Here is a 13,349-nt window from a genome sequence, read left to right as displayed (position 1 = left end):
TGAAGTGTAACCAAGTACTGGTAGAAATTGATTCACAAATCATATAAGGCCATGAAAACCTTGTAAATTATTGAGCTGCAACTCACTCTTACTTTCTTTCCTTAACCCTAAATTGAAGTAAGTATGTTAGTGTATGTCCTTGCATTTGGATTGATAGCAATAAAAGAAATAGAAGCTTCTAGTTTCCCTCATGGCTACACAAAGGGATTGGATTCATGTCATGTGGATATGCTCTCATGACCTTAGCTTTCCCACAGATAATAAAGGAATGTTTTCGAATGTCTGTCATAGATAACACTATGATAGACAATAATTTTCGTATTTCAACAAAAGGGAAGAAAACTAAGATGCAGACTTTTCTTTTGTTGTATGGCAGGGAAATTCTTCAATCTTAGATAAAGTATATTTCTCTCTTGATTTTTTCTCTGTCTTCACCTTGTAATAGGCCACTAGTATCATTTTCCTTCTTTGTTTGTTTGATCCTCAGCTAGTAGGTCTCTCCTTTACGGTCCTCCCTGCAATTAATCAGGCTGACAGGAAGAATGCAGTAGGCTTGTTTCCCACTGCCTGGCTGCCCTCAAGGAAAACCACCTAGACCTTTTCCATTGTAAAGTTTTACTGCTCTGTGCCATGGGGAAACCATAAAGAACAAAGATATTTCACATAAACATGTTAAAAGCACTTATAGTGTATATTTTAAGAGTTAAGAGCAGCCTAGATATCAGATTGCCAAGGTTAGATTACTAGTTCTACTCCTTTTATTAGCTCTGTGACCTTGGTCAAGGGTAGTTAAAAATTCTTTATCCTTTTCAGTACAAGAAGATAATGAATGCCTACCTCACATGTTAATAGACAAAGGAGGTAGATTTTTTGCCTCCTCAATACCCAGTTCTTGAGACACCAAGGTTTCAAAGAGAGAAAAAGTTTGTTACTGGGCACATAGTAGGAGAGCAGATGGCCTATTGGCCCAAAATCTGACTCCCAGAACAGCAGTAATTCTGATAGTTTTATTAGAGAAAAGATGGGCAGGGTTTAGGAAAATGAGCACAGCGGCTTCAGATGATATAATAACAGATGATCTAATTACTGAACAGGCACAGATTGATTACATGCTTAGTCACAGAACATATGTAAGATAATGGTGGAATGAGGTATAGGGGACATGTACGTTAAAGTATAAGCCACGGCACATGTCCGACAGGCCCGCTTTAGTTACATTGAGTCTTGGCTAGACTGGGTGTGGGTTAGTTCTGGGCTGATCCAAGACTGTTTGTTAATAAACATTAGGTGCTGTCTTTAGTGATTACAAGACTCTAAAGTTGAAAAACTGGATAACTGGGTACAAATGAAGTTAGGATTTTACAATCACAAGGGCAGATGATAAGGGCTGTACAATCATTATCAGATATCAAAGCAACTGGATTACAATTTAGAGATTTCAGGAATTTCCCTCTGTCTACTCCAATATAAAAGACAACAAAAAGGGAATATCTATATAATGTTTCAGTAATCAAAATCATCCTTTAAATCCTGATTTCTCAATTATAACATGGCATTGTATAGATTAAATGAAATTATGCCTATAAAGTGCTTGATACAGTATCTGACATTAGCTCTTCATTCTTTCTTTGTCCATATATTTACATTTGTATTCATACCATTTATCTGTAGATCTATCTATCTATTGTCATTTAATATATTTTCTTCCTAAGTCAGTTCTCACAATAAGTTTCCGAAAAAAAGAAATCCTCCTTATCCTGATTTACCACTATACCTAATTTTATTAGAAAATAAAGTCAAGCAGGACATTGGTGTCACCTTGCCTCAAGTGAGATTTTTAGAAATCTTCAAATTGAATGCCATTTATTCCTCTAAGATGCAGCCCCTTCAAAGAATGATTCCTCTAAAGACTTATTGGAAATGAAGTGTTTAGCTCAGAGGCACATAGAAGTGTTAATTTAGTATCACCTATTAATGTCTGTCATAATTATTACTACTACTGATATTTTATTATTATTCATTGGAAGTATTTCCTAATGTCTGTTGAAACTGCAATGAACAGCTCAGTCTTAAATTCTGCCTGCAACATCATAATGGATACTCTTGAAGTAATTCATAGTTCTTGAGTACATAAACATTCAGAAACTACCTTTCTTTTGTAGTACTCAGCAGCTGTGTGTTCTTATAATTGCACTTCTTTGATGTTTCCAACCCTGAGAGTATATGATCATAGGTGCTAAAAATAAAAAGACAATACCTATAAATCCTCCGTATATACACACTTTTCTCAAAGATGGTAAGAGTGGAAGGTCCACTGTTCACTGAGGGAACAACTCAGTGGTCTATCCAATATATAATTGGATAAATTTTATCTATCAAAATTGCATTATATACTAAGATACATGGTAAAACAGTGATATGAGCTGGTAGGCTGTGTAACTAGATCCAAGATATAATGAAGCACTGAAACATGGTTTTTCTGTACCACTGTTATTCTTCTTTTCTGCTTTAACATAATAAAACAAGATGTGAAAACGACTTGTGGCAGAAACTATTCATATAAGTAAGCTTTTTGGAGCATTTGGTTTGATTTTTTCTCCTTTCATTTTCTTTAACTGCTGCAGAAACTGGCCATTCATATGCATTTCAAAGCAGAAAATAATCACTCTGAAGGTGACTTATTGGGTTTTCAGAGCAAACATTTTGTTGAAAGTAGTCTGAAAGAAATACACAGCAATTCAAGTAAAGGCAGTATTTAAGTGGAATGTTTTCTCCTACTTATTTTTGTAGTATTTTCATTGGTTAGAAGCAATAAATTTCATTGGGAGAAAGGGTAAGAGAGGAGGAAGAAAAGAGAGAAGTAAGAAGAAGGAGAAACTAAGTAAAATATATTATCAAGCAGTCTGGAGTCCTGGCAGATTTCCCTGGGAAGTGGCATCAATCTCACAGAAGAATTTTGGGCGAAAGAAAGCATTGCTATTCCTTGAATGTAGCAATGGAATTAGTGATGATAATTATACCTTCTTAACATTGATTCATTCACTCAGTTATTCAACAAAAGTTTGTTGAATATCTCTTCTGTGCCAAACATTTTTCTAGGTGCTGGGATATAATAATCAACAAAATCAACAAACATGGCTGTCTTTACGTAGTTTGAGTTCTATGATGGAGACATTTTTAAACATATAAGGAAAATATGCAATATGCTAGAAAATGGTTGTAAGTATTTTAGAGAGAAATAAATTACTGAGGGATTCCAGGAATGAGGAAATTTAATTGAATCAAGTTCTGAAATAAATGTAGAAATGATTCATGTGGAAAATTATGGACAAGAATTTCCAGCAAAAGGAAATGGCAAGTTCAAGGCTTGGATTGGAAATAAATGGTTAAAAGATAGCATAAAGCCAGGATGTTCATAGTGGAAAGAGCAAAAAGGGAGAGGAGTAAGAGATAACTCAAGCAGAAAGAGAATGGAAAGCCAAGTTAATAAATGTAATTCTCTTTTCATATTTTTTTTGTATCCTGTTTGACAGGAGTCACATTTCATTCTTTTTCTATGTGAGTATCCCATTATTGCAGCATCATTTGTTGAATTTTTGTTTTGCTTGTTTGTTTATTTTCTGGGGAAGTACGTGGGCTGGGAATTGAACCCCAGTCTCCCATGTGGTAGGCAAGGAGTCTACCAGTGAACTACCTTTGCACCCCCTTCTCATTTCATTTTAATCAAAATCTAATTATATTGAGATCTATTGATGTACAGAGTATCCTGTTTCTTTTCATTTCCTTCCTCTTAAGGTTGTTTGTTGTATGTTTAACATGTCATCCAGTCATGTAGTTCAGGAATAAATCATTTCGAGATTTGAAGGCCATGGTAAGAGAGCCAATGCAGGCATAGAACAGAAGATAACTATGATCTGACATATATATTCAGAGGATCATTTCAGCAACTATGGCACAACTTTTTCTCAAAAGTAATTGAGAAACCATGGCAATAATCTAAATGAAAGATGACGGAGACATAGACTGAGGTGGTAGTGGTAGAGGTGATGAAAAAAGTTTAGATTCCAGATAGATACAAGGCAGAACCTGAAGAATTGGAAGGAAGGAGCTGTTGATGAGAAAGGACTACAGGAGCAGAATATCATAGTTAAGACAATGAAATCAGTCTTGGATATCTGGACATTTTTGAAATTTGAAACACCTATTAGATACCAACACTAATGAAAGTGAGTATAATGTTGATTGATGTGCAATTGACACTATATTGCAACTATTTTTATCATTCCTGTATTAATTCAGTCAATATTTCCTGAATGATTATGATGTGCCCAACATCATGATTGGCATGGTATATCTCAAGAGCGATAGAAATGTTCATAGGTCCTGACTTCATAGTTCCATTTGTAGAAATATATATTATAGACACAATTAGAAGCATATTCAAAGATATATTCACAGTGTTATTCATTGTAACTTGATGTATCGTAAGTTTGAATAATATAAGCATCCTGCCCAGTTGGCATACATTTTCATTTCCTTGGCTGCTCAAGCAAATATCATGCAAAGGTTTGGCTTAAACAATGGGAATTTATTTGCTCATGGCTTTGAGGTGAAGCAAAAGCATCAAGGTGATGCTTTCTCCTGAAAGTCTGTGGTATTCTCAGGCTGGGGTTGAGAGTCAAGTCTACTTGATTCTCCCTTCTCTTTTAGGTTCCACTGATGTTAAGCTTCTAGCTGCTCCCTCTGCAGCTTTTTCTTTCTCCATCTGAATTTCATTTGGCTTAAAAGGGAGATTCCAGTAATAGAATCAAAACCCATTCCGATTGAGGTGGGTCACACCTTAACTAAAGTAACATCATTCAACGGCCCTTCTTACAATAGGCTTACACTCATAGGAATGGATTGGATTTAAGTATATATTTTTCTGGGGTACATACAGCTTCAAACCACCACAACATATAATAGCTGAAAGACAAATAGAAAAGGATCATCATGCATTCCTAGATCTTTTTCATATTTTGCATTTATACCTCTCCTGCCCAGTCTATAGGCTCTTTTGGCATCTGGTCCAAGAATTCTTTCATTCTTATATTTTTGGCCACATTGACTTCCTAACACCTATGACCAACTAATTTATAGTTTTTTTCAAAATAAATTCCTACTAAGGAAATATGAAAAATGAAAGGGAATCTAAGTTAATGATGTACAATTTCTTATTATGGTTTAATCAAAGTCTAATTATATTGAGAACTGATGAATTATGAGCATCATGTTCTCTTCCTCTCTCTCACCCTAATTTTGCCTGCTGGATGCTTGATAAGGGCATTCCATCTTGTAGCTCAGAAATAATTTCAGGATCAACTTCTTTGGGTTTTAGAGGGATTTCTGTTTCTGCCAGAATTTGATTCTTAGTCTTCTCTGCAGATATGGACCAGTGCTTAGGGAAATGTTGTATCAATTTGGACTTATTATTTTTTTTAATCTCAACTATTATATTTTGTTTGTCAGAAGCATATTCAATAGCAAAATGTAAGTAGAATCACTTTCTTTGGTGAACTGGCACCCAATTTTCTAAGCTAACATCTATATTTATGTTCATTTTTGATCAGCAGAATATATCTATTCTGCTCAAGCCTTTTCAACAGCCTTATCAGAAACTGTTTTCAAATGCTTTTATCTTCCATACATAGGCCCTTGAATGCCCTATCATGATTCTCTTTTCTAACTGAGGAACATTTCTAATTCTCGAGTTATTTGTAGATAGAAGTGATTCAGTGTTTCTTGGTTCAAGTCTATTCCTTTACCAGGTTTTTCATGTTCTCTTTCTTTGTTCCTCTAAGAAATAGTTCCACTTGGATTAATATTTCAGAACTGTAATTTAAACGTGAAACATGTTGGACATTACTTTTAGAAATAATAATCATTTTTAGAAATAATTAAATCATTGTTTTTTAAAACCATAAACATTATTTTTATAAACAACCAACGATTATTTTATATTAATATAAAATTATAAAACAGTTATGCTATTTTACACAACTTATGAATCTACAGATAAAATAAGCTTCATGTCAACAGGTATTGCTGTGTTTAACTAATTATTTCTGGTGGTAAACTAACTAAATTAAATGGAAAGAATTTGGTAACAATCATTAAAAATGATTTACTTTACTACTGCTCATAAGGGTCATTTTATCGAGGTTTTCTTTAGGATTACTATTTAAAGGAATTCAGCAATGATCATTTAGGGCTCTATAAATGCTAATAACACCAAAAATTCTTATTAATTTGTTAACAGCTATATATAATTCTCAGATTTTCCTTAAAGAGGAACTACTATACTACTACATAAACAAGTAGTCTAGTTAGAGGGAATAATTTACAGAAATGTTAAAAAAACATGTGAGCTCATGGTAAAGCTGGAAAATGTTTTCATGCTTTACACTAAGGGAAAGAATGCAGATGTTTAGATAATCTTACAAAAATTTATTGTGTAATTTTTCAATTTAAGATAAAAATTTAGATATAGCTAGAGTGATATTTTATAATATTATGAAACATTTAATGCTAGAACTTATAGTCATATTATTTTTAATATTAGAATTGTATTTCTTTTGAGTTTTATACTTTCTGCAATACAGATGCACAAAATAATCATTCATTCACACATTTATCAATTTAACAGACTTTCTATTGCCTACTATTCTCTGGCTCTGGTGTTTAAAATAAACAGACAATTAAATAGGAATACTGAGAGTTATGGTGGAGAAGTCTATAGCTTTGATGTGAGTAAACAGAGCGATCATTTTCAATATTAAGAGAGAGGAGTCCAGGAAGTGTTATTGGAACAGTTGTTATTTACTGAAGAATGGCAGAAAAGTTGGTGGAATTGTATGCAAAAGGCAAAAAGAGATTCAGTGAGCTCCGGAGGGTAGAGAAACCCATGAAAGAAACCTCAGCATGCACTAGAGATGAGAGCAGGCACATTAAGTTTGAGGAACTATAAATATTTCATAGAATTAAAACAAAACAAAGTCTGGGGAAATGGAAGGAGAATAAGACTGGGTGAAAAACCTGGGCAAATTATGGACTAATGTGGATCATTTGAAAGTGTTAAAGATATTTCTTGAAGAACACTGTGTGTGCATTTGTGTTTGTGTGTGTGTATGATGAATGAAAAGGAAAGGCTGAGGAGGGGATGATGACCAGATTTACATTTAAATATGATTCAATGGAAAAGACGTCAGCTCCCCAGAGTTTAAGGCTTCAGCTGGGACAACTGAAGTAACTAAGGATTAGAGAAGCTGATGCTGGCTGGATCTCTATCTCTCTCTAAAGGTAGTCTCAGGACTTTCTATGTGGTTCCTTCAGCATAGAGAGATCAGAGTAGTACAATTTCTTACGGAAATTTCAGAGATCTGATAGCAAGTCTTCCAAGAAACCTAAGTGGAAGCTCTGAGGCTTCTTCTAAACCAGCTTCAGAAGTCCAAGAATGTTATTTCTGCTGCATTCATATTGTAAAGCATACCATTAAGGCCAGTCCAAATACAAGTGGAAAGGATAAGACTGCACTCTCAATAAGAAGGGAGAGAAGTTCTGTGGCCACCTTTAATCTACCACAGAAGGAAATTTTTCAGTTGGGTAGGGTACTTGAAGTTTATATTTTTAACTTCATCCAATAAGGGAGACTTATTTATCATTGCCAAATTTGGAAAATGATAGGATCCCTAATTAGACAACTACCATGTCATTTGTTTATGCTCTGGACCAGAAACCAGATTGGGCTAATTTTACTAAGGGAATAGCCATATATTTCCTTATAAGTGGTGATTGACTCCTTCTCTGAAAGTGAGAGAATATAAGGAAATTTGCCTAACTAAACAATGACTATAGCTAAACTGTCATTTCCATTATAGAAAGTTTCCTAAATGTTCTGTTGGTCACTTTAACATGATTGGTAGTGAGAACTATCCAAGGCATGAGGAGAAATAAATGAAAGGCTGAAGATCTAAAAGGCTGAAGGGCTAAGAGTTGTGCTAATCTGGAATTTGCTCATGCGATAATGAGGAGCCAACAAAATGTGAGGTTCCTGCTCTGGGCAAATGGTGGTGGTAAGGGAAAGACCGAGGTGATGAGTCTGTTGTACTTTAATGATGGAATGCAGTTAGTTAGGACTGTGTGGTTTTAAAGAGCATGGCAGAGGCCAAAGTTCCATGGCACGTAAAGTTTTCAGGAGTCTTGAGCCAAGAAATTAGTGGGGATTTGGATCATTGTGCAATCTGGATGTCTTTGCCATGCATGTGTGAGGGTTGAATGCTTCCTGCATTAGAAAAGAAGGAATTTTCCCAATAGGAAATAGTGTTCAATGTTGGAATGTTCTATGAGAGGTCTTTAAATAGAATAAATGTCAATTATCAGGTGTGATCCTGTTTGAAAACTAGAAGGACACTTTATTTTTGTTTAGAGTTTTGATGAAAGGGTAATAACAGAAACATATCAAGAAATAAATATTCCTAAATCACAGTCTTAATTTATAGGGAAAAAAAGAGTATTTAGGCCTTATCATCTTGGTTCTGAAATGTCCAGGCTTTTGTATAAAGAAGACACTTTTAAATAGTTGTTGAAGAAAATGCAATTGCTTTAAACAAAACTTTGTATGATTTTGAAGACCTCTAAAGGAGATGTTAATGAGATGTATGTTTTTTTTCAATATTTTCAAAGAAAGTGAAATGAAATAGAATCTGTTTCCAATAGCACTGAATGAGTATGTAAAATTAATTATTTTATAGATCTAAGACAACAATTTTTTTTGAAACTATAACCAAGGATGTTCTATACAACCATGTTTCACAAATCTGTAAAAATGCTGATAGACGTTAAAATACTTTTCTTAAGTAACATAAAATATTGAAGATCACAGAATCAGAGGGTTGTTTCAGCTCCTATATTAAATTATTCAAATGGGTACAAAGTTTCCCCTGATGTCATATCTAAGCATTTCGTTAAATCAACAACTTATAAATCTTGTTTATTCATTTTCTGATTCTTGAAGATTAAACAAAGAATGTGCCTCAGGCCTAGGTTTAATGTCAACATTAAAAGTTAGCAGGAAGAATGTATCCAAATGCACAAGGAAGTGTTTAGAAGTAAAAGAGATAACAGTACACAGGAGAGGAAGGATGTCAAGAAGAAATAGTAAAATTCAAAATGGATATTGTATAAAACCTACATTTCCTTAACTTACACTTTGGTGCAGAAGTATTAGCTATTCATTAACTTCCAGTGAAACTATGAGAATGCCCTTTTGCATGTTTTAAAGTGAATATCTACAGCTTTAAAGAAAGGTAAACATCCAACTCTTTATACAGACATAAAAAATTTAATATAATCTCACTCTTTTGCGTTAATATAAATTGGCAATTTAATGTGTAGCAAATGAATTACATAAAAATTCAAGCCTTCAAGCCATCATAAATCTAAATTGGTTTCAAGAGAAGAAATCCACTTTTCTCTGGTTCATGGGAAGCCCAGGTATAACTTTTTTTGACTCACCTAAATATTTTTTTAAAAAGTCTCCTTTATATGTACATAATTATGTTTGACCAGTTTTCCTCATTATAATTAATCTCTTCAATGTCAGCACACTCAGTTACAACAAAGAGGGAATATACATTTGGAAGTATTTTCAATACATCAATTGATAAAATACCTCATTAGATGATAGAAATAAGAAGTTCAGAGAACTTTAGTGCACAGCATTCCCAACTTTTGGAATATTTTGACCATCAAAACAAACAAACAAAACCCATAGTCTGAGCTTTGTTAGCTAGGCTTTTAGGAATTGAGTAATAGGAATATTCACATCCTTCAATATCATCTGCATACACAGAACAGATATTGATCACTATTTTATTGAATTGAATGAAATTTTAACAGTTCAGCTTTATTGAAGCATCCTTATCTATTTGAATTCATAACCCAGAGTGCTGGTTTGAAAGGATATATGTACCCTAGAAAAGCCATGTTTTAATCCTAATTCCATTTTGTAAAGGCAGCTGTTTCTTCTAATCCTTATTCAGAACCATATGTTTGAAACTGTAATTAGATCATCTCCCTAGAGATGTGATTTAATCAAGAGTCATTGTTAAACTGGATTAGGTGGGGGCATGTCTCCATCTATCTGGGTGGGTCTTGATTAGTTTCTGAAGTCCTATAAAAGAGGAAACATTTTGGAGAATGAGAGATTTGGAGAGAGCAGAGCAGAACGACATAGCCACAAGAAACAGAGTCCACCAACCAGAGACCTTTGGAGACGAAGAAGGAAAATGTCTCCCAGGGAGCTTCATAAACATGAAACCAGGAGAAGAAGCTAGAAGATGATGCTGCGTTCACCTTGTGCCTTTCCAGATGAGAGAGAAACTGACTGTGTTCGCCATGTGCCTTCTCACTTGAGAGAGAAACCCTGAATTTCATTAGCCTTCTTAAACCAAGGTACGTTTCCCTGGATGCCTTAGATTGGACATTTCCATAGCCTTGTTTTAATTGGGACATTTTCTTGGCCTTAGTACTGTAAACTAGCAACTCATTAAATTTCCCTTTTAAAAGCCGTTCCATTTATGGTATATTACATTCTGGCAACTAGCAAACTAGAACACCCAGGAAAACATTTGATTCTACAGGAAAAATAAAAGTAGTTTGTGTGTAGAACAATGATTTTATTCTCTCAGACCCTAATATTCAGGGTAGAAAATAAAAGATTAAAAATTATATAGTCATTTGGAATCACTTTTCTGAGAATTTACAGGGCATGTTTAAGCTTTAAAATTGGGTACCAAAGATATATGGATCATAATTAATTAAATTCTCAAATATTATTAGGATCAGCCCAGTTTCATTAAGATGACCTCAGTCAAATTATGAATATCACCATTTGGCAATTTTTAAGATATTTGTACAGTGTTTATTTTGTCAGATCCTATAAAATGGAAGAGAAGGGGGATAGGGATTTTAAATATTTTCTCTTACCATTGGTCTTCCAAAGCCTGGCTAAAATTTGTCTACCTAATTTCCTTTTATTTCTGGAAAAACCTTAATTCTTTGCTAATTATCCCCAGCTGTATTAGATTGTATATTTTGTATTTTTTATTTTTCCTTACCTGCTCATACATCTGTGTACTTCTTTAATGGAATACTGAGTATTAAAATGGGAAATATTTTGGAATGGGTGAACACAAAGTAACTGACAAAAAAGAAAATAGACTTGATGCCAAATAACAGTCCCCTTGGTTTTCCTTATCTGTTGCCATTCAACTTCTTAAAAATCACATTTGTATTTGTCTTCAATAGTAACAGAGCATGCTCTATCAATATTAGACATTTTTGGAAAGTCTTCTCACATCTTCTTCCCTCTCAGTTTTCTTTCAAAGGAAGTCAGTGTGCCACACTATATAATTTTAAGGCACCAATTGCCCTTATTATGCAGATTTTCCCAACTGCATTCAAGACTCTTCAGCTGATTCTTCATATTCCCTGACATAGAATGATCCTAAAAATTGAAGTAAATAGTCGGGCTTATTATTTCTCCTTCTTTTAAATGGTGAAAATACAAAAACAAAGAAGGCACACAGTAAAATTGGAATTAAACTGGAGAGAGATTGCTGGAAAAGGCAGTATTTTTATTTATAAATGGGGAAATAGAGTAAGCTGAGAAGGGCTTAATCATGTAGTATACCTCTCATTTTGTGTTTACTCTTGGTTGGTATTATCCTTCCCTTGCTTTAGAGCCAAATTCATCATTTATAGTTAACTACAAAGAGGGAAGAAAAAAATAACAGTAATCACTTTAATGTTTTGATGGTTAGCTGGTGCATTACCCAGTAATTTCAAAAGTTTGACAGTATCAATAAATGTTAAAGCAATATGGATCCATAAACCATAATGTAAATCTTTGTAAATGGCAAAAACACATTGACCTTTTAATCAGAAAAACTTGCTAATTTGAAAAGCAGAGAACCCAGAAAACAGCACTTACTCCAAGATGTTTGACATATATGTGATAAAATTCAGGTATAGTTGATATTTTTTTAAATTTTTTATTTTTTTACCATTTTATTAGCCTTGCCTAAACAAGGCCTCAAAAAATTGGTTTAAGACTCAGAGTTGTTTCTCTCCACGGAAATCTTTAGTAAAAGGCAAAAGATTTATATGATCTGAAGAGAAACTAGAGTATATATAGTTGATATTTTGTAGATGCTGATCATATTAAAATTATAGCTTTACACATATTTATTCATGGTCATTATAAAGGCATATTTGTTAATGTAGAAGAATAGAACCAATTCTCTGTAACAGGGTTTTACCTTGATTTATAACTTAGATATTTAGACATGTGGTCTGTGGACCTTTGTTTGAACTTTTGACGGTGGACCCCACAACTGTTACTGATGGGCATACATATCTGAATAAACCATTATTTTAATCACACTGTGTCTAATTTCTGTTAGAAGTAAAGTTATATAAGCATCTAGATTTGTTTCAGAAAGGGAAGATGGTTGATGAGAACATCATTTGGGTGACGCCAGTGTTGCCCAGATGGTTAAGACTTCATTGTTCTTCTTTTGCATATTTCAGAGGGACACTTTTTTAACCCATGGGGTAAATAAAGGGTAAGTCATGCTTTATGGTTTGTATATGCCCTGATTTGAATGCTTACTAAAGATTAATTCTTTATACTCTTATCATGGGTGACTCCTTAAATTTGCAAGCCCCTCAGTAAATCTGAGCTCCATCAGGATATATCAATGAACTGTCCCACACATTTCACTTGGAGTTTTGTTTCCAGGAGCTTTGGTCATATTTCTCAGGGAACTTCCTGAGAATATCATTCTCAGGAATATCATTGGCCCCTGAAGAACCTCTCTTGCTAATTCATTCACCTTTTTCCCTAGACCTTATTCCTACCTAGCTCACATTCTAATATTCTTTTATCTGTTCATATTTCCATGGAGAAGGCTTTAGCTCCTAGCTCTGAAACCTTCAGAGGAAGTTCCCTCAACAACCTGCTAATAATGACTTTCATCTCAGTATCAATAGCATCAGAATATCCTGTCTGATTTGCAAATTTATATAATCATTTGCTAACATTCATCCACTTCTTAGTTTAAAGATTGATTCAATTAAACCTATCCAACACCATAACCATGATGTTCCTTCTCTTTAAATTTGATTCTCCTTTGGTGTTTTCTTCCTCTTATTATATTGCACCACCTCCCACCCAGCTGGTCAAGCCAGAAATCTGGGTATCCATGTACCCCACTCACTTACACTCATCTATTCATTCTGATACCTTT

The 13,349-nt window shown here is 34.0% G+C and overlaps 1 non-coding gene across 1 annotated transcript; it reads right to left on the bottom strand.

Moving 5' to 3' along the window:
- Positions 1 to 12,113: 12,113 nt before the first annotated feature.
- On the bottom strand, positions 12,114 to 12,229 carry LOC143649021 (U5 spliceosomal RNA). Its single transcript, XR_013158900.1, has one exon. It is a non-coding gene; the product is annotated as a U5 spliceosomal RNA (small nuclear RNA).
- Positions 12,230 to 13,349: the final 1,120 nt, after the last annotated feature.

This window comes from Tamandua tetradactyla, chromosome 10 (assembly GCF_023851605.1).
Source record: "Tamandua tetradactyla isolate mTamTet1 chromosome 10, mTamTet1.pri, whole genome shotgun sequence".
Lineage (NCBI taxonomy): Eukaryota > Metazoa > Chordata > Mammalia > Pilosa > Myrmecophagidae > Tamandua > Tamandua tetradactyla.
This window is presented reverse-complemented; position numbering and strand designations above follow the sequence as displayed.